Source organism: Lissotriton vulgaris, chromosome 1_1 (assembly GCF_964263255.1).
Source record: "Lissotriton vulgaris chromosome 1_1, aLisVul1.2, whole genome shotgun sequence".
Lineage (NCBI taxonomy): Eukaryota > Metazoa > Chordata > Amphibia > Caudata > Salamandridae > Lissotriton > Lissotriton vulgaris.
Genome location: NC_141685.1, coordinates 16,938,901 through 16,962,175, shown reverse-complemented (window position 1 = coordinate 16,962,175; position 23,275 = coordinate 16,938,901). Strand labels below are relative to the sequence as shown.

Genomic DNA, 23,275 nt, shown 5'->3' with positions numbered 1-23,275 from the left:
AAAGAAGGCTGGGAGATGCCTCCGGCCAAGAGTCCGCCCGATGTCTTCCGGTACCTCCTCACCCTCCGCAACCAGTCCCGAAGGTTCAGAGACCTAGCAAAAGCCAACCTAGAGACAAGTCAAGAGGACATGAGGAAATGGTATGACCAGAACGCCTCATCTATTGAATTCGAGCCGGGGCAACAGGTCTGGGTAATGTCCCCCACAGAACCGTGCGCTCTCCAAGACAAATGGACGGGACCCTTCAAGGTAATCGAGCGCAAGGGTCCTGCCACCTATCTGATCGATATGGAGTCCGCCCGGAATCCGCTCCGAGTCCTCCACACCAACAGACTGAAACCCCACTTTGCGCGAACAGAACTCAGTCTCTTGATGGCCACAGACAATGGGGTTGAAGACGACTCCGAACCTCTCCCTGACCTCTTGCGGACCCAGGAGCAAGACGGCTCCGTGGATGGGGTCCGACTCTCGGAGTCCCTCACCAGAGAACAACGCCACGAGTGCCAAGCCCTCCTATCACGATTTGCCAGTCTGTTCTCCCTCACCCCAGGTGTCACTTCCTGGTGTGTGCACGATGTGGACACCGGAGACAACCCTCCTATCCGCCACCGGGCCTACCGCGTACCTGATCGGGTACGGGCCTGCATCCAGGCGGAAGTAGCTAAGATGCTCACGCTCGGGGTCATCGAGCCCTCAGACAGTCCATGGGCCAGCCCGGTCGTACTGGTCCCCAAAGCGGCCGCCCCCGGAACCACACCAGAACTCCGGTTCTGTGTCGACTACCGGGGCCTGAATGACGTCACCAGAACGGACGCACACCCCATCCCCCGGGCAGATGAACTGGTCGACCGAATGGGCGCTGCCCGCTACCTCAGCATCTTCGACCTGACGGCAGGTTATTGGCAGATCGGCCTCACATCCCGAGCACAAGAACGTTCTGCCTTCTCCACCCCCGATGGCCACTATCATTTTAAGGTCATGCCCTTCGGCATGAAAAATGCCCCAGCGACTTTCCAACGGCTCGTCAACCAGGTCCTGGCGGGGCTCGAAGAGTTCAGCGCCGCCTACCTGGACGACATCGCTGTGTACAGCCACCATTGGACCGAGCACCTCCACCACCTCCAAGCAGTACTACAAGCCCTTCAGCGAGCTGGCCTCACGATCAAGGCCAGCAAATGTCAAATTGGACAAGGGTCGGTGACCTACCTCGGACACCAGGTGGGAAGCGGCCTAGTGGCCCCTCTACAGCTGAAGATTGCCGCCATCCAGAACTGGCAACCCCCTATCACTCAAACTGAGGTGCGAGCCTTCCTGGGCCTCACGGGCTACTACCGAAGGTTCGTGAAAGACTATGGTACCATCGTGGGGCCTCTCACCGAACTCACATCAAAAAATCAGCCCAAGAAAGTGAACTGGACCCCAGAGTGTCAAGCGGCATTCGAACAGTTAAAGGCCGCCATGTGTTCCGCTCCTGTGCTCCAGGCCCCAGACTACAGCCGGGAGTTCATCGTCCAGACGGACGCCTCCGACCAGGGCATTGGGGCAGTCCTGTCCCAAGTGAACACCGAAGGCCTTGATCAACCGGTGGCCTTCATCAGCCGGAGACTCCTACCCCGGGAACAACGCTGGAGCACCATAGAAAGGGAAGCCTTCGCTGTGGTATGGGCCCTCAAGAAGCTCCGGCCCTACCTTTTTGGCACCCACTTTCGGGTACAGACTGACCACCGACCCCTGCAGTGGTTGATGCATATGCGGGGGGAAAACCCAAAACTGCTACGCTGGTCCATCTCCTTGCAAGGTATGGACTTCACGGTTGAACACCGGCCTGGGTCCGACCACGCCAACGCGGATGGCCTGTCCCGGTTTTTCCGCCTCGACGAAGAGAGTCCCCAAGAGGATGGGTAACTCTCCCCGCCTTCAGCTGGGGGGGACGCATGTTGGACAGGCCACATGACGGGCCGCTCTCCCCCGGCTCGACCAGGCCCGAGCCCAGTCATACAAGCACCACACACCACCATTGTACGTCCTACGTCCCCTCAGGGACACCTGCCCTCGAACATGATCACCTCATGGGCCCGATCCACTGCCGACCCATGCGCTCAGCCTGGGCCGCCATCTTGGACACTTCATCACGAGGCCGCCTGGCCCCCGATCGACCTCAACCCTGGGCCTAGCCCGGCCTCAGACATTCCGGCACCACCCTCCACCCAGGAGGTGAGCGAGCTACTTGGCAGGTCAATGGGAGAAAGAGGTGTCGATGGCTCTCCCCCGGCCAGTGCCGCTCGCCCATCGCCTCCCCGGGCGCTGGCTCCACCCCCCCGCTGGGTGTCTGGACTCCCTCATCCCGGACCTCCCGACCTCCAAGTGCGAGGGTCCGGACATCAAAGCCCGCCAGCCCTATAACTGGGGCAGCTCCAGAGCAGGAAGGCAGTTGTATCTTGGAGTCGAGAGACGTAAAGAGGAACTCACCCTGGACGGACTACTGGCGCTGCCGTAGCTCTGTCCTGTGCACCATCGTCCTGCCTGTTGGCGCTGCCACAGCCGTCGTAACCTTCATCCTTCATCGTCGTCCGGATCTGCTGGCGAGGCCGCGGACCGTTGTAACCGTCATCTGCATCGGGACCTGCTTGGCTTCTCCACGGCCCGTCGACCATCCGTCATCCATCCCGGGACCTGCTTGGCTTCTCCACGGCCCGTCGATCATCCTTCGTCCATCTCGGGACCGGCTTGGCTCCTCCACGGCCCGATCAGCAAACACACCGAGCTCGAGGATTGAGAGCTATTTAACTCATTGGCAACTAAGACTGTCCCGCTACCCCTTTTTCCTCAACCAGAGATCAGAACCGAGGGGACCCCTGAGTCCAGACCTCCTTGTATCATATCAACGTAACCTAAGAATTGCCTATAAAGTCTCGTTAACCTTCAATCTTGTGTGGTGTCCGTCTGTGGGGGGGGAAGTTACTTATCTGTACAGTCGTTGGAGACGGCTCTCCCTGGAGACCTCTCCCCGTAATCTCGGCCGACCCTCCCGGTCCGTCTAACAGGATTGTTAGTCGGTTTTTAGTAAAGACGAGAGCCTAGCTCCCTTCTTTTAATACGAAGTTAAAATTTAACAAATTATTAGTGACTTTTGGCTGTAACGTAATTGAAACGGTCTTTGGTTCAGAACTCACCTGGTGACGCAGCCCACTTGAAGTAGAATGACCTTAAGAGCCCAAAAGATTTAAACAGGTGCTGACTGGGTTTAATGCAATTATTATTGTTGAATATCATAAGTTTCCACCAACTGCTCTCACACATGACACCTCTAATGGCCCAAGGGCCGCATTTGGATTTTATAAATTGTGAGGAAACTATGTAGCATGAATTCAGAAATGAGTGAACCTCCTTTTTATTATTTTCATTGTGTGTAAACATCTTAACAGCTAATTGATATATACTTTAGTATCTGGGCGTCAATATTGTAATGATTTTTATTAATCAAATAATAAAGTAATATATCTATCCTCTGCACATCTATCCAGACATGCCTCACCTTCTCTTCATTCCTAGCTGGGCAGGCTTAACCCAGGCTGCAACCCCAAGCATAGGACAGGCCTCACCTCCCCTGCACCCTCTGGACAGGCCTCACCTACTCTGCCCCCTGAACAGGCCTCTCCTCCTCTGCAACCCTGGACCGGCCTCACCTCCTTTGCAACCCCTGGACAGGCCTCACCTACTCTGCACCCGTGGACAGGCCTCTACTCCTCTCCTCCTCTGGACAGGCCTCTCGTCCTCTGCACCCCTGGACAGGCCTCTCCTCCTCTGCCCCTCCCCTGGACAGGCCTCTCCTCCTCTGCACCCCCGGACAGGCCTGTCCTCCTCTGCACCCCTGGACAGGCCTCACCTCCTCTGCCCCTCCTCTGGACAGGCCTCACCTCCCCCTGCCCCTCCGCTGGACAGGCCTCTCCTCCTCCGACTCTCCCCTGGCTGGGCTCACCTCCTCTGCACCCCTGGACAGGCCTCTCATCCTCTGCTCTCCTGGACAGGCCTCTCCTACTCTGCACCCCTGGACAGGCCTCTCCTCTGCTGTCCCTGGACAGGGCTCACCTCCTTTGCCCCTCCCCTGGACAGGCCTCTCCTCCTCTGCAACCCTGGACAGGCCTCTCTCCTCCTCTGCACCCCTGGACAGGCCTCTCCTCCTCTGCACCCTTGGACAGGCCTCTCCTCCTCTGCTCCTCCTCTGGACAGACCTCTCCTCCTCCGCTCCTCCTCTGGACAGGCCTCTCCTCCTCTGCACCCCTGGAGAGGCCTCTCCTCCTCTGCCCCTGGACAGGCCTCTCCTCCTCTGCACCCCTGGACAGGCCTCACCTCCTCTGCACCACTGGACAGGCCTCACCTCCTCTCCTCCTCTGACCCCTGGACAGGCCTCTCCTCCTCTGACCCCTGGACAGGCCTCACCTCCTCTGCACCCCTGGACAGGCCTCTCCTCCTCTGCACCCCTGGACAGGCCTCTCCTCCTCTGTCCCTGGACAGGCCTCTCCTCCTCTGCTCCTCCTCTGGACAGTCCTCTCCTCCTCTCCTCCCCTGGACAGTCCTCTCCTCCTCTCCTCCCCAGGACAGGCCTCACCTCCTCTGCCCCTCCTCTGGACAGGCCTCTCCTCCTCTGTCCCTGGACCGGCCTCTCCTCCTCTGGACAGTCCTCTCCTCCTCTCCTCCCTGGACAGGCCTCTCCTCCTCTGCCCCTCCCCTGGACAGGCCTCTCCTCCTCTCCTCCTCTGGACACGCCTCTCCTCCTCTCCTCCTCTGACCCCTGGACAGGCCTCTCCTCCTCTGACCCCTGGACAGGCCTCACCTCCTCTGCACCCCTGGACAGGCCTCTCCTCCTCTGCACCCCTGGACAGGCCTCTCGTCCTCTCCTCCCTGGACAGGCCTCTCCTCCTCTGCCCCTCCCCTGGACAGGCCTCTCCTCCTCTCCTCCTCTGGACAGGCCTCACCTCCTCTCCTCCTCTGACCCCTGGACAGGCCTCTCCTCCTCTGGACAGTCCTCTCCTCCTCTGCCCCTCCCCTGGACAGGCCTCTCCTCCTCTCCTCCTCTGACCCCTGGACAGGCCTCTCCTCCCTGGACAGGCCTCTCCTCCTCTGCCCCTCCCCTGGACAGGCCTCTCCTCCTCTCCTCCTCTGGACAGGCCTCACCTCCTCTCCTCCTCTGTCCCTGGACCGGCCTCTCCTCCTCTGGACAGTCCTCTCATCCTCTCCTCCCTGGACAGGCCTCTCCTCCTCTGCCCCTCCCCTGGACAGGCCTCTCCTCCTCTCCTCCCCTGGACAGGCCTCTCCTCCTCTCCTCCTCTGGACAGTCCTCTCCTCCTCTCCTCCTCTGGACAGTCCTCTCCTCCTCTCCTCCCTGGACAGGCCTCTCCTCCTCTGCCCCTCCCCTGGACAGGCCTCTCCTCCTCTCCTCCCCTGGACAGGCCTCTCCTCCTCTCCTCCCCTGGACAGGCCTCTCCTCCTCTGCCCCTCCTCTGGACAGTCCTCTCCTCCTCTCCTCCTCTGGACAGTCCTCTCCTCCTCTCCTCCCTGGACAGGCCTCTCCTCCTCTGCCCCTCCCCTGGACAGGCCTCTCCTCCTCTCCTCCCCTGGACAGGCCTCTCCTCCTCCCCTCCTCTGGACAGTCCTCTCCTCCTCTCCTCCTCTGGACAGGCATCTCCTCCTCTGAACCCCTGGACAGGCCTCTCCTCCTCTCCTCCCCTGGACAGGCCTCTCCTCCTCCGCCCCTCCTCTGGACAGGCCTCTCCTCCTCTGCACCCCTGGACAGGCCTCTCCTCCTCTCCTCCTCTGGACAGGCATCTCCTCCTCTGAACCCCTGGACAGGCCTCTCCTCCTCTGCCCCTCCCCTGGACAGGCCTCTCCTCCTCTCCGCCCCTGGACAGTCCTCTCCTCCTCTCCTCCTCTGGACAGTCCTCTCCTCCTCCGCCCCTCCTCTGGACAGGCCTCTCCTCCTCTGCCCCTCCCCTGGACAGGCCTCTCCTCCTCTCCGCCCCTGGACAGTCCTCTCCTCCTCTTCTCCTCTGGACAGTCCTCTCCTCCTCCGCCCCTCCCCTGGACAGGCCTCTCCTCCTCTGCCCCTCCCCTGGACAGGCCTCTCCTCCTCTCCGCCCCTGGACAGGCCTCTCCTCCTCTCCTCCCCCTGGACAGGCCTCTCCTCCTCTCCTCCTCTGGACAGTCCTCTCCTCCTCTCCTCCTCTGGACAGGCATCTCCTCCTCTGAACCCCTGGACAGGCCTCTCCTCCTCTCCTCCCCTGGACAGGCCTCTCCTCCTCCGCCCCTCCTCTGGACAGGCCTCTCCTCCTCTGCACCCCTGGACAGGCCTCTCCTCCTCTCCTCCTCTGGACAGGCATCTCCTCCTCTGAACCCCTGGACAGGCCTCTCCTCCTCTGCCCCTCCCCTGGACAGGCCTCTCCTCCTCTCCGCCCCTGGACAGTCCTCTCCTCCTCTCCTCCTCTGGACAGGCCTCTCCTCCTCTCCGCCCCTGGACAGTCCTCTCCTCCTCTCCTCCTCTGGACAGTCCTCTCCTCCTCCGCCCCTCCTCTGGACAGGCCTCTCCTCCTCTGCCCCTCCTCTGGACAGGCCTCTCCTCCTCTCCGCCCCTGGACAGTCCTCTCCTCCTCTCCTCCTCTGGACAGGCCTCTCCTCCTCTCCGCCCCTGGACAGTCCTCTCCTCCTCTCCTCCTCTGGACAGTCCTCTCCTCCTCCGCCCCTCCTCTGGACAGGCCTCTCCTCCTCTGCCCCTCCCCTGGACAGGCCTCTCCTCCTCTCCGCCCCTGGACAGTCCTCTCCTCCTCTTCTCCTCTGGACAGTCCTCTCCTCCTCCGCCCCTCCCCTGGACAGGCCTCTCCTCCTCTGCCCCTCCCCTGGACAGGCCTCTCCTCCTCTCCGCCCCTGGACAGGCCTCTCCTCCTCTCCTCCCCCTGGACAGGCCTCTCCTCCTCTCCTCCTCTGGACAGTCCTCTCCTCCTCTCCTCCTCTGGACAGGCATCTCCTCCTCTGAACCCCTGGACAGGCCTCTCCTCCTCTCCTCCCCTGGACAGGCCTCTCCTCCTCCGCCCCTCCTCTGGACAGGCCTCTCCTCCTCTGCACCCCTGGACAGGCCTCTCCTCCTCTCCTCCTCTGGACAGGCATCTCCTCCTCTGAACCCCTGGACAGGCCTCTCCTCCTCTGCCCCTCCCCTGGACAGGCCTCTCCTCCTCTCCGCCCCTGGACAGTCCTCTCCTCCTCTCCTCCTCTGGACAGGCCTCTCCTCCTCTCCGCCCCTGGACAGTCCTCTCCTCCTCTCCTCCTCTGGACAGTCCTCTCCTCCTCCGCCCCTCCTCTGGACAGGCCTCTCCTCCTCTGCCCCTCCCCTGGACAGTCCTCTCCTCCTCTCCTCCTCTGGACAGGCCTCTCCTCCTCTGCCCCTCCTCTGGACAGGCCTCTCCTCCTCTCCGCCCCTGGACAGTCCTCTCCTCCTCTCCTCCTCTGGACAGTCCTCTCCTCCTCCGCCCCTCCTCTGGACAGGCCTCTCCTCCTCTGCCCCTCCCCTGGACAGGCCTCTCCTCCTCTCCGCCCCTGGACAGTCCTCTCCTCCTCTTCTCCTCTGGACAGTCCTCTCCTCCTCCGCCCCTCCCCTGGACAGGCCTCTCCTCCTCTGCCCCTCCCCTGGACAGGCCTCTCCTCCTCTCCGCCCCTGGACAGGCCTCTCCTCCTCTCCTCCCCCTGGACAGGCCTCTCCTCCTCTCCTCCTCTGGACAGTCCTCTCCTCCTCTCCTCCTCTGGACAGGCATCTCCTCCTCTGAACCCCTGGACAGGCCTCTCCTCCTCTCCTCCCCTGGACAGGCCTCTCCTCCTCCGCCCCTCCTCTGGACAGGCCTCTCCTCCTCTGCACCCCTGGACAGGCCTCTCCTCCTCTCCTCCTCTGGACAGGCATCTCCTCCTCTGAACCCCTGGACAGGCCTCTCCTCCTCTGCCCCTCCCCTGGACAGGCCTCTCCTCCTCTCCGCCCCTGGACAGTCCTCTCCTCCTCTCCTCCTCTGGACAGTCCTCTCCTCCTCCGCCCCTCCTCTGGACAGGCCTCTCCTCCTCTGCCCCTCCCCTGGACAGTCCTCTCCTCCTCTCCTCCTCTGGACAGGCCTCTCCTCCTCTGCCCCTCCTCTGGACAGGCCTCTCCTCCTCTCCGCCCCTGGACAGTCCTCTCCTCCTCTCCTCCTCTGGACAGTCCTCTCCTCCTCTGCCCCTCCTCTGGACAGGCCTCTCCTCCTCTGCCCCTCTTCTGGACAGGCCTCTCCTCCTCTGCCCCTCCTCTGGACAGGCCTCACCTCCTCTGCACCCCTGGTCAGGCCTCTCCTCCTCTGGACAGTCCTCTCCTCCTCTGCCCCTCCTCTGGACAGGCCTCTCCTCCTCTCCTCCTCTGGGCAGGCCTCTCCTCCTCTGTCCCTGGACCGGCCTCTCCTCCTCTGGACAGGCCTCTCCTCCTCTGCTCCTCCTCTGGACAGGCCTCTCCTCCTCAGCACCCCTGGAGAGGCCTCACCTCCTCTGCCCCTGGACAGGCCTCACCTCCTCTCCTCCTCTGGAGAGGCCTCACCTCCTCTGTACCTCTGGACAGGCCTCTCCTCCGCTCCCTAATCAGTCTCAGCAGCAGGAAGAGAGCCGAGCTCTTATGAATGGGGGGTGGGGGTTGGCAGTTCTCCTACCTGAGCAGAAACCTGTCCGGGCTCTCTCCACCTCCTGGAGTGATGATGGGAGGGGGGGGTAGATCTGGAGTCTGAGGGGGGCAGGGGCAGATCTGGGGTCTGATGGGGAGCAGGGGATGATCTGTGGGGGTCTGAAGATGAAGGTAACTGCACACACAGGCAATGGCTCCTTCCTCCTCTGCTCCAAGCCGCACACACAAGGAGAGGCCGGAAGTGATGTCACCGTCGCTGCTGATGCTGTCTCTGCTGCCGCTGACCCGGAAGAGGAAATCCTTCTCCTTCCATCCCATGTGCAGCTCAGCGGGATCCATCATCAGGTGAGGAGCGCCCTCTGGTGGCCGCTGACGGAACCGCCGCCTCCAGGCTCCATCAGTGAATACATTTCACACCAACAAGCATTTATACCTGGAAAGACCTGGGATTTCAGATGTCACAGACGTGAATGTTTTTAAGGGTCATACAGTTCAAGTATAGGGCCTCACACTTGGTTGCTTCTGTAAAAAAGTATTTATAGCTTCACTTCAGATGAGCATCTTCAAAACACTGACGTAAAGGACTTGAGAGTGTTTACAGAAAGGTAACAATTGGAAGTGGCAGTCTGTATTTCAAAGAACATATCTGAATTTCAATGAATATAACGTTATTTTAATGAATATATGAGTATTTCGGTCAGTTTTGCAATTAAACTGGGCAGCTTATTTATTCTTTTAAATAATTGATTTGCAGTTTTTCAAATCCACAACGTGCTAGATAGCAAAGTTGTAATGATACCGGTGCACCAGGAAAGACAGGAGGTTTATTCGCCGGAGCGCCAGGACCACGTCTTCACTCTATGCAGTTGGCGCCAGAATAAAATGGCCGCCTTTCACTTCCGCTACACCCCTTCCGGTTCCGGTCAACCAAAACACTAGACCGATATCACATATCTCCCCCCTTTATGCATAACAGACATTATTTTGTTTTTAAACTAGAACAATATTACTTGTAGCCGATTTCAAAGTCTTTGACATTCTCTGGGGTTCTTACAGCTCTTCCAGCCCTCGTCTTTATCGCTCCTTCTCTTCTCTGCTCATCAGACCCTTGTCCACCTGTCTCTGTTCCTTCCTGGGTACTTCCCCCCTTTTCTCTCACGGATTCATTCTTGCTCCTGTCCTTAGCTCCATTGGTTTCTCTGACTTCCCCGTCCTCTCCGACTTCACTCTCCTCTACTTGCTGCATGCCTTCATCTACTTGCTCCGTGCTCCTTCCGCTACTTTCTTCCTTGCCTCTCTCGACATTCTCTTTCCCTTCTTCTGGTTCAGCTCCCCATTCCAAGATTTTGCTGCACTTCGCCATTCTGTCCTGTGACCATACTTTACCATCGCTGAGTAGCGCCGATCTGGCATACGGCTCTAGGACTTGTAGGGGTGGTGTGAATTTACTTTCCCCTTTTTTCTTCAGGGTCGCCACCTTCACTCTTACCCAATCTCCTTTCTCCAACCACACTCCTTGTACGTTTCTCCTCTTATTGAATTGTTCAATGTACGCCTCCTGTGCTCTCTCTAGATTTCTCCTGACCACTGCTGGTGACCATTTACTTTGCACAACCATCTTCCTCCATGCTGTATTGTCTTTGTGTAAGATCCTGGTTGTTGATAAAGATGCAGCTGACACAGGATTGGATTGAGAAGAAGCTCAGGTTTTATTGGAGATAAAGGAGACACATCCAAATCTCATCCAAGCTCAAAGTAAAACAGCCCACAGCTTGTAAAGATACATTCTAGTAGCTATGGTAACCAAATAGAATACATGACCTCATACAGTGTGAATCAGAGAGGATGCTACACATCTTCCCCCCTTAAAAAAAAAAAAATAGCTAATAAAAGGAATGAACACCTAAAATTGTAAAACATAAGGTAAACAATCAAGCTTACATCAAGAAACATAGTCTTTTAAATGAGAAGGTCTCTTGGTGGTCCTGGAGGAATGTCGACACACCTTAGGAACTTCATGATTGGTGTCAGGACGGGAGCCATCAGCATCCATTTTCAGTGGCGGCTGGTGACATTTGAAAGTGGGAGGGCGTAAAAGGTCTGGTCTGGATCAATGTCCAGTGGCGGGCAAGCATAGAGAGCAAGCCAGACCATCATAAGTGCGGTTCGTGGGTTCCCCCCTTGATAACATTTTGAAAAAAGAGGGAGCAAATGGAGCATTTTCAACTACATTTTAGAGATTAAGAATGTTAATAAACCGATTATGAAAGTGTAGTTATGTAATGCTGTCATTTTATGAATGTGACATGAACTACTGCCCGATCCAGGTCACCCTTGCAAACTAATTATTTTATTCATGAAAATTTACTTTTTTCAGTACACTGTACACACTTCCATCAGGACGTTTCAGTACAGACTTCCATCGGTTGCCAATGTAATATAAAAAATCCTCTTAGTTCCCAAAAACTAATCTGTGGCTTCATCTTTAACCTGCACCAAGGTTTACACGCCGCTAATTTCCCTTCATCCACACTACACAAGAAGTGATAAATAATTAATGTGCCCGGCTCTTTGTTGTGTGTCCCTGGATTGCTGAGAGCAGGGTGGCTGACAGCTGCGTCAGGACAAGCACCGAAGTGACCAACAAGTTTCTTTCAGCCTGCAGAGAAAGACGACAATGACACAGAGTGCAAAAAAGCGAAATCCAGAAAGAAACAAAATGAAACGGACTGTTTCTTTCTCTTTGCCTCAGTGTTGTCTATGAGCTTATTTCCGACCTGTGACCCCCTGTTCATTTCATAGGGCTGACCAGCCCCCATTATTCCTCACACTTGACTTGCCTGCCCATGTACGCCTGTCCGCGGATCAATAAGATGTCTCCATGGCAACCAAGCCACCAAGCCACACATTCTCAGTGGAAGGCAGTGAGACCTGAAGCGAAACCAGAGGTTCCCAGACTTTAAGGCACGAGTTTTAAAACATAGCTATGGACATGCGGCACAAGCAGCGAAATTCATTGTTTACAGCAGAGGTATCGGTAACAGGCACAGGCATTGCTTTGAGCGGCAATTCCGGCAAAACACATTCACAGCGTTTTTTTACCAATGACTTCACTTAGGACATCATTTCTTGCACCTTACCTTCCCTAATAGAGCGATACTGTGGAAAACTGGAAATCCAAGCTTCTTTTCATCATGTGCTCGAGTGAAAACCATATTCATTTTGCCTCCAAACCCGCCGTCCTGGTTCAAGGCTGCAGCAACATGTCATCAGCATTCTTGATTGGTGCGGCCGGCTGCCTCCCATACGTCATTTTCTCTCGAACAGGGATAGTTACTCGAGGGCAGGGGGGAGTGGCTTGGGGGAGTGGCTTGCCCACAGTTGTTAATACTGTCTGTTTGGACGGCCTTAGGCTGCCCAAACAGTCCGTATTAACAACAGTGGGCAAGCCACTCCCCCAAGCCACTCCCCTCTGATCTCGCCCACTCTAAAGCCGGAAGTTCTGCTTTCTCGCCGTGCGAGAAGGTAGAAACAAATGGTAGTTATTACTGCAATAACTACCATTTATTTCTGCCTTCTCCCACGGCGAGAAAGCAGGGGGGCGGCGCCCAAACGCCCACATGGAGGAACCGCCTCTGTCCATTTTAAGCTCAGGAGCAGAAGACCCGTGATTGCCAGATAAGACACAAATTCTATTTAAGTTCCATATTCTATGGTCTAAAGTCCTCACTGCATTCTTAAAGACTTTTATAACTTTTATTGGTTCAGAGAATTTGATTTTTTTACCAGGAAGTTTAACAACTACCATGTCACCAACCTTCACAGGCGTTGCTTTAACAGCATGCCTGGAATCGAAATAAAGCTTTCTGTTGGAGGATTTCAAAATCTCTTTCTCTCGCCAATTAAGTTCATTACTTGAATCACCATTTTTTGGACAACTAGCAATTTCATCACTCAAATCTCTTACCCATGTTGGTTCTAACAAAGTGCAAGGGGACCTACCCCTAAAAAGAACAAAGGGCGATTTGCCAGTTGAAGAGTGAGGAGTGAATCTATAATTTTCAACCCTTTTAAGAACTTGTTCTTTCCAATTGAGGCCCACCCCTTTAGCCCAGGAGATGGTTTCTTTGAGTACTTTGTTAAATCTCTCCACAACACCATTTGTTTCTGGGTGGTAAAGAGCACATTTTTTATGGACTATACCACATCTGAGTAAGAAAGACTCCATTTCCCTGGAAACTAATTGAACCCCATTATCAGTGAGTAACGAATGTGGGAATCCTTCCCTGGCAAAGAGAGATTCTAAGAATCTTATAACACTGCTAGTCTCAATGTTTGAAGTGAGATGTATTTCAGGCCATCTGGAAAATAAATCCATTAATACAAAAATGAAAGTTTGCTGCCCATCAGTGTAAATGGGGCCAAGGATATCAAATGAGACCTCTTTCCACGGCCCACACGGGAGATCTCTAATAATCATGGGTTGTACTCTTACAACTTTGGATTTATCACTCAAGTTACAAACCACACAATCCCTGATAATACGTTCAATGTGCAAGTCCATGCCTGGCCACCAGTAGGATGAGCGAACTCTTTCCTTAGTTTTTGTCATGCCAGAGTGTGACTCATGAGCCAGATCAATGATGTTTTTGCGTAATTCAGAGGGAGGAACCAATCTAGTCCCACGAACCAACAAATCATTACAAACAGCCAATTCGTCTTTCACCCCCCAGAATTTTGCACACTCAGCACATCCCTGTCTCTTGGAATGCCAACCCTTCTCTAAGAGAGACATCACCTCAGAGAGAACAGGATCAGATGATAATTTAGAACGCCACTCAGATTCATCAATGACTTCAACAGATACTGGGCAAACTTGATATTTATCTTCCTCACAGTCATCATCTAAAGGTACGTCCTTTGAAATGTCAACCAACCTTGACAAGGTATCAGCCACACAATTCTGAACACCTGGTATGTATTTTATAGTAAAATCAAATTCTTGAAGTGCAATAACCCATCTGGTTATTCTACTGGACACTAAATCAATGCCTTTTTTTGAGAAAATCTCGCATAGAGGCTTGTGATCAGTCTTGATTATGAACTTACTTCCCCACAAAAATTTCTTGAATTTTTTGACAGACCAATATACAGCCAGAGCCTCTCGTTCAATAACGGAATAACGAGTTTCAGGGTCCTTAAGACCACGTGAGGCAAACATAATGGTATCTAAGACTCCGTCATTCTCTTGTTGAAGAACAGAACCAAGTCCTTTGAGACTGGCATCGGTAGTAAGAATAGAAATCTTTTGAGGGTCAAAGCTTCGAAGGTTAGGAGCTTTCTCAAGACCCTTCTTTAACGTCTGAAATTCAGACTCACAAGTGTCATCCCAAATGAATTCAGACCCCTTTTTTAACAAACTTCTCAGGCCTACACACTGACTGGCAAAATCTTTAACAAACTTATTGTAATATTCTACCATACCAAAGAATTTCATCAATTCTTCTCTGGAGGAAGGGGGGGGCATCTTAACAATTGTATCCACTAAGTTGGCCTTAGGGGCAATACCATCTTTTGAAATTGTGTGACCTAAATAATGAATTGATGAGACACCAAAATGACACTTCTCAATCTTGATGGTGAGGTTGGCTCTTTCAAGTCTACTAAGTACATCAAACAGGACAGATTCATGCTCAACATCATTCCTGCCAAATACAAGAATGTCATCCTGGTAAACACATACTTTATCACAACCTTTGAGAACTTTCTCCATAATGCGCTGGAATACAGACGCTGCTGAAACAAGGCCAAAGGGCATTCTGACAAATCTAAAAGTCCCAAAGGGAGTGATAAAAGATGTAAGATTCCTTGAAGACTCTTCTAACTCAATCTGGTGGTAAGCAGAGGCTAAATTTAAGGTGCTAAAAACTTTTGCATTGTTCACTTTAGTCAAAAGATCAGAGATGTTAGGAAGAGGGTATCTGTCACTGATAACACACTTATTCAATTGCCTCAAATCAATGCATAGACGCAAAGAACCATTGGGTTTGCGTGCGGCCACCACGGGCGCAATCCAATCAGTCCCTGTAACTTCCTCAATGATCCCACCCAACTTTAATTTATCCAATTCACTAATCATCTCATCTCTGAGGGAAATGGGAACAGGTCTAGGCTTGCAAGCATAAGGTTGAGACCCAGGCCTTAGTGGAATTTCAAGCTTGAAGTCTTTGAGGCACCCTAATTCATCTCTAAACACTTTAGGAAATTGCATCTTGATGCGTGACAATAACTCAACATTAGAATCAACTTGGACAGAGTTGACAAGCTCTTTAAGTATTATTGGATTGGGACCACTGGGATCCAACATTATGTGAAGATCACCCTGGTGGAACCAACTGATTATACTATCACCCTTCTGAGAAACATAGATTTTGCCAACAGTATAACGACTTTTATACTCAATACGTCCTGTAAAGCATCCCATAAGAGGAATAAGTTTACCTCCATAAGCTAACGGGCGAATGTCAGCTCTAGCTAATTGAGTCTTTTTGGATAACTTACCCAAATAAAAACTTCTAGAAATAATAGTTATTTTGGCACCAGAGTCAAAAAGAACATCCGTTGACTCACCCTCAATTTCAATGGTGTCAATAGGACAGTTTCTTTGATCAGCTGTGGATGTGACTTGAACAATAACTTGTCCACAGACAAAATCTTCTTCTAGACATTCATCTTCAACAAATTTTACAGAAGTGGAAGGGGTTTTACTTTTGCATAACATTGAAAAATGACCCTTCTTTTTGCATTTTGAACAAACAGCATTAAAAGCAGGACATTTCGTGTCATTCGCATAATGACCAATTTTGTCGCACCTGAAACATTTGGGTACAAAAGGTTTCTTTTTAGAATTTGAAGGGATGGTAGAACCAGAAGGTTTTTGTGAGTCAGGTACAGTTTTCTTAATAACGTGAACAGAGGGTTGTTTGTCTTTATTCAAGGTGTCAACACACTTTAGAGAATGTTCAACTCTTTTGGCTAGTTGTAGAACCTCATCTAAAGATGGTTCATCTTTTAACCAAAGTTCATCTCGAACCTTTTCAATATTACAACCAACCATGAACTGATCTCTAATTCTTTCCTCAATTGAAGTGTCAAATTTACAAGAGGAAGCTAATTTTCTTAACTGCGTGACATACCCCTCAATAGTTTCCCCTTCATTTTGTAACCTTTTAGCAAATTGATATCTTTCCAAGATTGTACTAACCTTGGGTAAGTAGTGATTATCTAACTTCTTCATGCAAATTTCAAATTCGTTCAGATTTCTTTCCTCCTCAGCAGTAAGTTCAGCTAAATGGTCAAATACATCTTGGCCCTCTGACCCAAGACAATGAAGTAGGAGAGAAGTCTTGCGTTCAGCGCTCAGACTAACCCCACAAACTTTAGCATAACGTTCGAATACCTTTTTCCATTTTTGCCACTTAATAGGAGGATCCCCAGGAGACGATAGAAAGAATGGTGCGGCAGTAACATTTTGCATGGTAGTCTAAGCAGTATATAAAAAAAAAACAATCACCCTAGTCACCTGAAAAGGAAGAACAGCTTAAAGAGATAATAACACTATTTGTAAATGTAAATTAATAATAAATAAAGTGGAGTAGTACAGTATATAATAACTTGCGGTGAGATGCAATCAGGAAGCAGTTCAACAGGATCCTTCAGATGAATAAAGTTCTGAAAGTCGTTTCAAAAAGGTGTTTTCAAATGTAGCCAAATTGAAGAAAATGCGCTGTGGTAATATAGAGAAAATGCACAAAATAAACAAAATATGCAATATAAATAAACGTGGAGATCGTTGAAGTCAAGTTGTAATGGGAAACCCAAAATACGGAGGAAACTTGAGTAAAATGGCTGTAAATGATGTCAGACGCTGTTAGACGCTGCCTTGCTGTAAATGATGTCAGACGCTGTCAGAAGCTGCGTGAGAGAGCGTCGCTCGTCAGAGTCAACGATGCGCAGAAACACGCGAAGACCTTCAAGAGTCGGGAATGCCGAAGATTCTCAAAGATGACAAGCGGCCTCACGAGGTATGTTTATCTTTGAAGTTGTGCAGCGCAATGACAAGCGGCCTCACGAGAAATGTTTATCTTTAAAACTGTGCAGAGGCGCGAGTGAATAATGATCGTGCAGCGCGGCCTGGCAAGAATGATTATGTTTGAAAGTGTAACAGCCGAGTTTTGATGCAGGGTTTGACTTTTGACATCAGTTTCACATAAACGAGGATGGAAAATGCTTGGATTACCAAAAATTTAGATTGTTTATTTTAACGCTAGCCTCTTAACGCTGGCACTGGAGTCAGAACAAGTCACAACAGCGTTTTACTATTAACGTTGGGCTTAAAAAAAAAACGGAGCTTCATACTGGTCATTTCACTTGAAATTGACAGGCTTAATTGTTATTTTGTGGGAATTAAGCTATTTACTTGGCAATAAGACAGTTTAATAGAAAGGCCAAGTCAGTATGAAGGTTGATATTTATAAGAATAAAGCCATTTAAAAACTAATCCAAGCAGAAGTTGGTGTCTAAAGGACACAAAATTCAATTAAAAAAATTATTAAATTAATCTTGAGTGCAGCCGCTGGTGCAATCAAAGCACTATTAATATCAACAGCCGCTGAGTATTGAAGAATGCCAAAAGACATAAAGTTCAGTAATAAAGTTAATTAATTAATCTTGAAAACAGCCGCTGGTGCAATCATAAGCACAGAATAAAAGAAGAAAAATGGTACCTTGAAATTGAAGAATAATGAAAACTTTGTTGAGATAGTTGAGTCTCCCTTTTCTTCAGCTGCCGACTACGCCAATGTAAGATCCTGGTTGTTGATAAAGATGCAGCTGACACAGGATTGGATTGAGAAGAAGCTCAGTTTTTATTGGAGATAAAGGAGACACATCCAAATCTCATCCAAGCTCAAAGTAAAACAGCCCACAGCTTGTAAAGATACATTCTAGTAGCTATGGTAACCAAATAGAATACATGACCTCATACAGTGTGAATCAGAGAGGATGCTACACTTTGGTAAATGGTTCTATCCCTCTAAGTACTTAGAAGGGGCTGTACCCTGTGCTCCCTGGTGTGATTCGGTATGCCCACAACATTTTAGGCACTTCCCTCTCCCAGTCTAATCCCTCATTTATGGCTGCTTGAATGGTGCCCATGATCACCCTGTTGAAACGTTCTACTTGTCCGTTGCCGGCTGGGTGATATATGGGGGTATGTTTGACCTCTATTCCGTTTCTGGCTACAACGGCTTCCCATTTCCCTGATGTGAACTGCGGCCCGTTGTCACATATGATCGTTTTTGGAATTCCTTCCTTGACGAATATGTCCCTAAGGAAGGCTATCACCGTATCAGTGTCAACTGCCTCCTTTATGACCACTTCGGGCCATTTGGAGTATTTGTCGATCAATACCATGGCGTACTTTTGAATGTCCTCGACGTTCAGAATCGGTCCCATGATGTCGACCGATACCATCTCCCATGGTCCTTCGGGCACCGGGAACTTTCCTAAAGGAGGTCTCAACATGGACTGGGATTTGTCCGCCTTGGCACACGACTCACATTGTCGCACAAAACGTTCCACTTGTGCGTCGATAGCAGGCCACCAGTAGGCTTGCCGAGCCAACGCTTTAGTCTTGGTGATCCCCTGGTGTCCTTCATGTAACAAGGTCATTAGATGTTCGATGACTCAATGGGGAGGAATCACTTTGTCCCCAGAGATAACTTGTCCCTCACTTCCCAGTATCTCCTTAATGTCTCCTTAAGGTGTCTCTTCTCGGGCCACCCGTGGACCACGTACCCTCTTATCGCCTGCAGGTCCTCCTCTGTTTTGTAGGCCTCCTCCCATTCTGGAGCTCCAATCACCGTCTCCATGTCTTGTCCTGTGGCCACCACATAACTGTCCCACTGTGAGGATTCTTGTCTATCCACATCTTCCTTCGCTGCCGCTCGGCTCAGGAAGTCTGCTACCTTGTTTTGTGGGCCCGGTATGTGTTCCACTTCATATACAAAATTGAGCAATCGAAGTGTCATCTTGGCTATCCTTGGTGTTGCATGGGCATGGCCATTTGGTGTTAAGACCTTTACCAGAGGTTTGAGGTCGGTTTTGACCAAAAACTTGGCGCCCCACAGATACTGTCTGAACCTTTCCATCGCCCACACGACCACCAGCATCTCCTTTTCGATGACGCTGAATTTTTCCTCATTGGGTGCCAGAGATCTCGAGGCGAAGCTGATCGTTGATTCTTCTCCCTGGCCTGACCTCTGCATGAGCACCGCCCCCAGGCCTCGATCACTTGCATCTGTAGTAAGGATGGATTCAGCGTCCGGGTCAAACCCTTTTAGGGGTATCGTTTCGCTCATTTCCTGTTTCAATTTGACAAATTCCTCCTGCTCCTCTTTGTTCCATTTGAAACCATTCTATTCTTTGAGTAATTGGCGTAAACAGTATGTTTTGGTGGCAAAGTGGGGTATGAATTTGCTGTAGTATTCGGCCATTCCCTGGAATGACCTGACGTCCTCCTTTTTTTCTGGGGCTGGTGCGTCTAATATAGCTTGCATGTTGGATTTCTTGGGTTCTATGCCCCTTTCGCTGACTTCATGGCCGAGATATGCAACCGACGGTACCCCAAATTTGCACTTGGACCACTCTGCCGTCAACCCATTCTACTGCAGCGTGCGTAGCACTGTGTGTAGCTTTTCGTTGTGTTTCTTGTTTGGACGCACCCATGACCAGGATGTCGTCCTGGAAAAACTGAACGCCTTCTACCTTGCGAAAGAGTCTGTGCATCAGTTTTTGAAATACAGCGGCTGCTGATGCCAGCCCGAAGGGCATCCTGATGAACTTCTAGCACCCGAAGGGTGTGATGAATGATGTGAGGTGGCTGCACGACGGGTGGAGTTTTATTTGGTGGTAGGCGGACGACAGGTCCACAGTCGAGAACCATTTTATGCCCTTGGTCTTGGCCAACATTTCATTGATGCGAGGAAGGGGAAACTTGTCGATCAGGATGTTTTTGTTTAGCTCTCTGAGGTTGACGCACAGCCTCACCTTCCCATTTGGCTTTTGGGCCACCACCAACGGTGAGAGCCATTCTGCACTCTCGATGGCCTGTATCACCTCGCTTTTCTCCAGTCTGTCGAGTTCCGCCTGCACCGCCTCCCTGCATCGGAAGGGGATGTTCCTTACTTTGTGGATGACCGGTTTAGCTCCCTCTTTTAGCTTGATTAAGTGTGTGTACTTGGTTAATTCACCAATCAGTCCGTTGAACACTTTGGGGTATACCCTGCGCCAGGCCTCTACCTCCTCTCCGCCATCCATGTTCATCAGCATCACCTTTTCCACACCACCTGGGTTCAGTAGTATTCCTAACGCTCCTTGGTCCTTCCAACTGAGCACTGATGGTCCTTTCTCTGCAATGTACAGCTTGCACTCCGCCTTGCGTCCTCTGAACTCGAAGAGTAGAGGGCAGTATCCCAACATAGGTATTTTCTGTCCGGTGTACGTGACCGGTCTTAGGTCCATGGGATGCAGCTCCTCCTTAATAGGAAAAAGTAAAGGTTAAGTTGTTTGTTTTTGTTTGTTTTTGAGCTTATATAGCGCACAGCTACCCGCAGTGGGTGTCCCGGCGCTTGCTTAGGGAACCCGTCCTGGTATTCCCCTGTAAGATACCCCGGCAGGGTATCCACAAGGTGAAAGCCAGGCATCCCGCCGCGAGGGGCCGTTGTGGAGATTAAGCAAGCTATTGCCCAGAGTCGCAGAGTGTGAACCCGTGAGTCGAGAAGGCACCGGAGCGAGAATTATCGAGTCCGTGGAATTTTTAGCCCAAGACCCGCCGAGGCGGGGAATTGAACCCTGGTCCAGGGCCGATCTCAGCTTCCGGGTCTGCCGCCTCTAACCCCTGAGCAATCCTAACAACCTTAGAACAGGTCACGCAGGGAACTAGGACCTCACTAGCACCACCTGTACTAGCAAGAACAACCACCTAAGTATCACAATTCCTGTAGGGGTATAAGCACATAACACATGATGCATAACATACATTCAGAGGTGTAAGGAACAAGGCACATGATGCATAAAACACATTAGTCACCACCTGTGACGGTCCCTAGGCCAACTGGCCTCTCTAGGGCTAGGACACCCTGTGTCCCAGTGTCAAGGCCTAAACGTAGCAGCTGCCCACGAAGTGCTGGGCAGCTGTATGACAAAGATGGGGGCAATGCTGGAGCCTCGCAGGCTCTGAACACAACTGTGGCACTGCTGAGCCTCTCTGGGCTCTGTACAAATAATGATGTGCCCCTTGTTGGAGTCCCTCCTGGACTCAAGACAAATAAGTGCCCCCTACAGCCCCTCTGGGCTCGCAAAACAAGGAACACTCGGGCTCTGTGAGCTTCTCTGGGCTCACAAACAACTCAGGGGCAAGGCGGGAACGGCCCGCTGTCAACCGGGGTCGCTTGGACTAAAACGGAACTGCCCCCGACGTTGGAGTCCCTCACGGGGGACTCAACAGACAATGACCCCCGGAGCCCTCTCAGGGCTTAGAAACAGATTGCCCCTCGAGCCTCAACAGGCTCTGCACACTGGAGGGGGGGCGCGCGCACCGGCAATGTGCCCCGACAAGGTAGAGCCTCTCCGGCTCTAAACAAATGCCCCCTGAGCCTTCGGGGGCTCGCAAGTACAGTACCGGACTCAGCTGCACTCACCAGCCAGTACCGGGCTCCTCTGCCCCTGCTCCGGTCTGCGGTCGGCTTCACAAGAGCTCCCGCTCCTCAGGGCTCTCTCTGCACACTCCTCCCCCTCTCTCTCCTGGGCTCTCCCTCTCTTTGGGGGCCCGGGGGGGGGAGAGAAAAGACGCCGGCTTCTCCTCTCACCGGAGCGTGGGGTGGGCTACCGTCCGCTTCCGGTTGGCTCGATGTCCCGCCCCCGGCCTGCCTGACTTCTGGGTCGTGGCTGCGGCCAATCGCAGCGTGGCCCTGGGTTAGGGAGGTGGGACGGCGCCTCCTAATCTCTCTCCGGGCCGGCGGTGGTGAAAACACGGGGCAATGCCGGGTGGGCACCGGCTTTAATGAAAATAAACAATAAATCGAGGTGGGCACTCGATCTGGCCAAAAACAGCGCAAGGTACCTGGCAGGGTGGGCACCTGCCAGGGGATGTTAAAATCAGCGTGGGCAGCGCTAAAAGAGAAAGTAAAGCGCTACCAGCACTGGGGTGAAGGCACTGCCCTCCCAGGCGCTATAAGCCCATCAAGGTTCCAGCACAGTACTTCAGGTGGGCAGGGGGCAAGGCTGGGCCCAGAGCGATCTCACTGGGCCTACAGACAGGAAGGTAATCCAAGTGGCGGTCCTCCTGCCCAGCAAAAGCAGCTGCCCTCTCAGGATCCTGGAAGAGAACATTTTGTTAGGGGACACAGCCCCTTCTTATACTTCAAATTCCTTTGTCTGTAGGTGCAGGGTAGGGGAGAAACCAGTTGCAGCTGGTTTTGGAGCACCCTTGATGGCTCAACCACCCCTTTCATTCACTGGCAGGGCTAGGGTCATTAGACGCACCACAGGGGGCGGAGCCAGCTTTGTGTTGGGAAAACCCAGCCTCATTCAGGAACCAGGTGCAACCCTCCCCTCACATCAGCATGCTAATCTCAGCACTCACCACTGGGCAGACCCATCCAGACATCCTGGAGCCTGGCATCCCAGCCAGCTCCAGCCAGTCATACTCCAGCACCCTCACACCACACGTACAGCCATGGCTAGAAGTGGCACTTCCCCACTAGACACATACACACCGCACATACCATTGCGCAGCATTCACTCTCACGAGTTCGCACATACCAAACTTGAGCATGCACGCCTCACGCATCAGGAACTACCAGGGACACAGGCATTCCCCATGCATTCCGATGGGAGGGCAGGCCAACCTCACTCCACGCACTCAGGGTGCGCACGCACTTTTCACTCCGACATAGTGAAAGTGCGCTGAACCCAAAAATCGTCATCACCAATTCACCATTTAAAGCAAAAAGTTTTAGGGGTGAACCTGCCAGAAGGGCCAAGTCCAACACTCACCAACCCTCCCAAGGCCCACTGCTCCCCGGACCCCCCTCACCCCACACTCTGGAGCAGCAGCATCTCACCGCCCCTTCTGTTTAACAATACTTCACCCTCCCACGGCCCACGGCTCCCTGGACCCCCCCCCCCAACCCCTCACCTCACACTCTTGAGCAGCAGCATCTCACCTCCCCTTCTGTTTAACAATACTTCACCCTCCCAAGGCCCACTGCTCCCCGGACCCCCCTCATATCACACTCTGGAGCAGCAGCATCTCACCTCCCCTTCTGTTTGACAATACTTCACCCTCCCAAGGCCCACTGCTCCCCGGACCCCCCTCACCTCACACTCTGGAGCAGCAGCATCTCACCTCCCCTTCTGTTTAACAATACTTCACCCTCCCAAGGCCCACTGCTCCCCGGACCCCCCTCACCTCACACTCTGGAGCAGCAGCATCTCACCGCCCCTTCTGTTTAACAATACTTCACCCCTCCCAAG

At 52.4% G+C, this 23,275-nt stretch overlaps 1 protein-coding gene across 1 annotated transcript in view; it reads right to left on the bottom strand.

Annotated features, from left to right (window-relative positions):
• LOC147736980 (uncharacterized) overlaps window positions 1-8,901 on the bottom strand; it is a 36,048-nt gene extending 27,147 nt beyond the window's left edge. The window contains exon 1 of the mRNA XM_086954870.1: window positions 8,706-8,901. The gene's annotated coding sequence lies outside the window, so the exon portion shown is untranslated. The remainder of the gene's footprint in view (window positions 1-8,705) is intronic.
• Window positions 8,902-23,275: the final 14,374 nt, after the last annotated feature.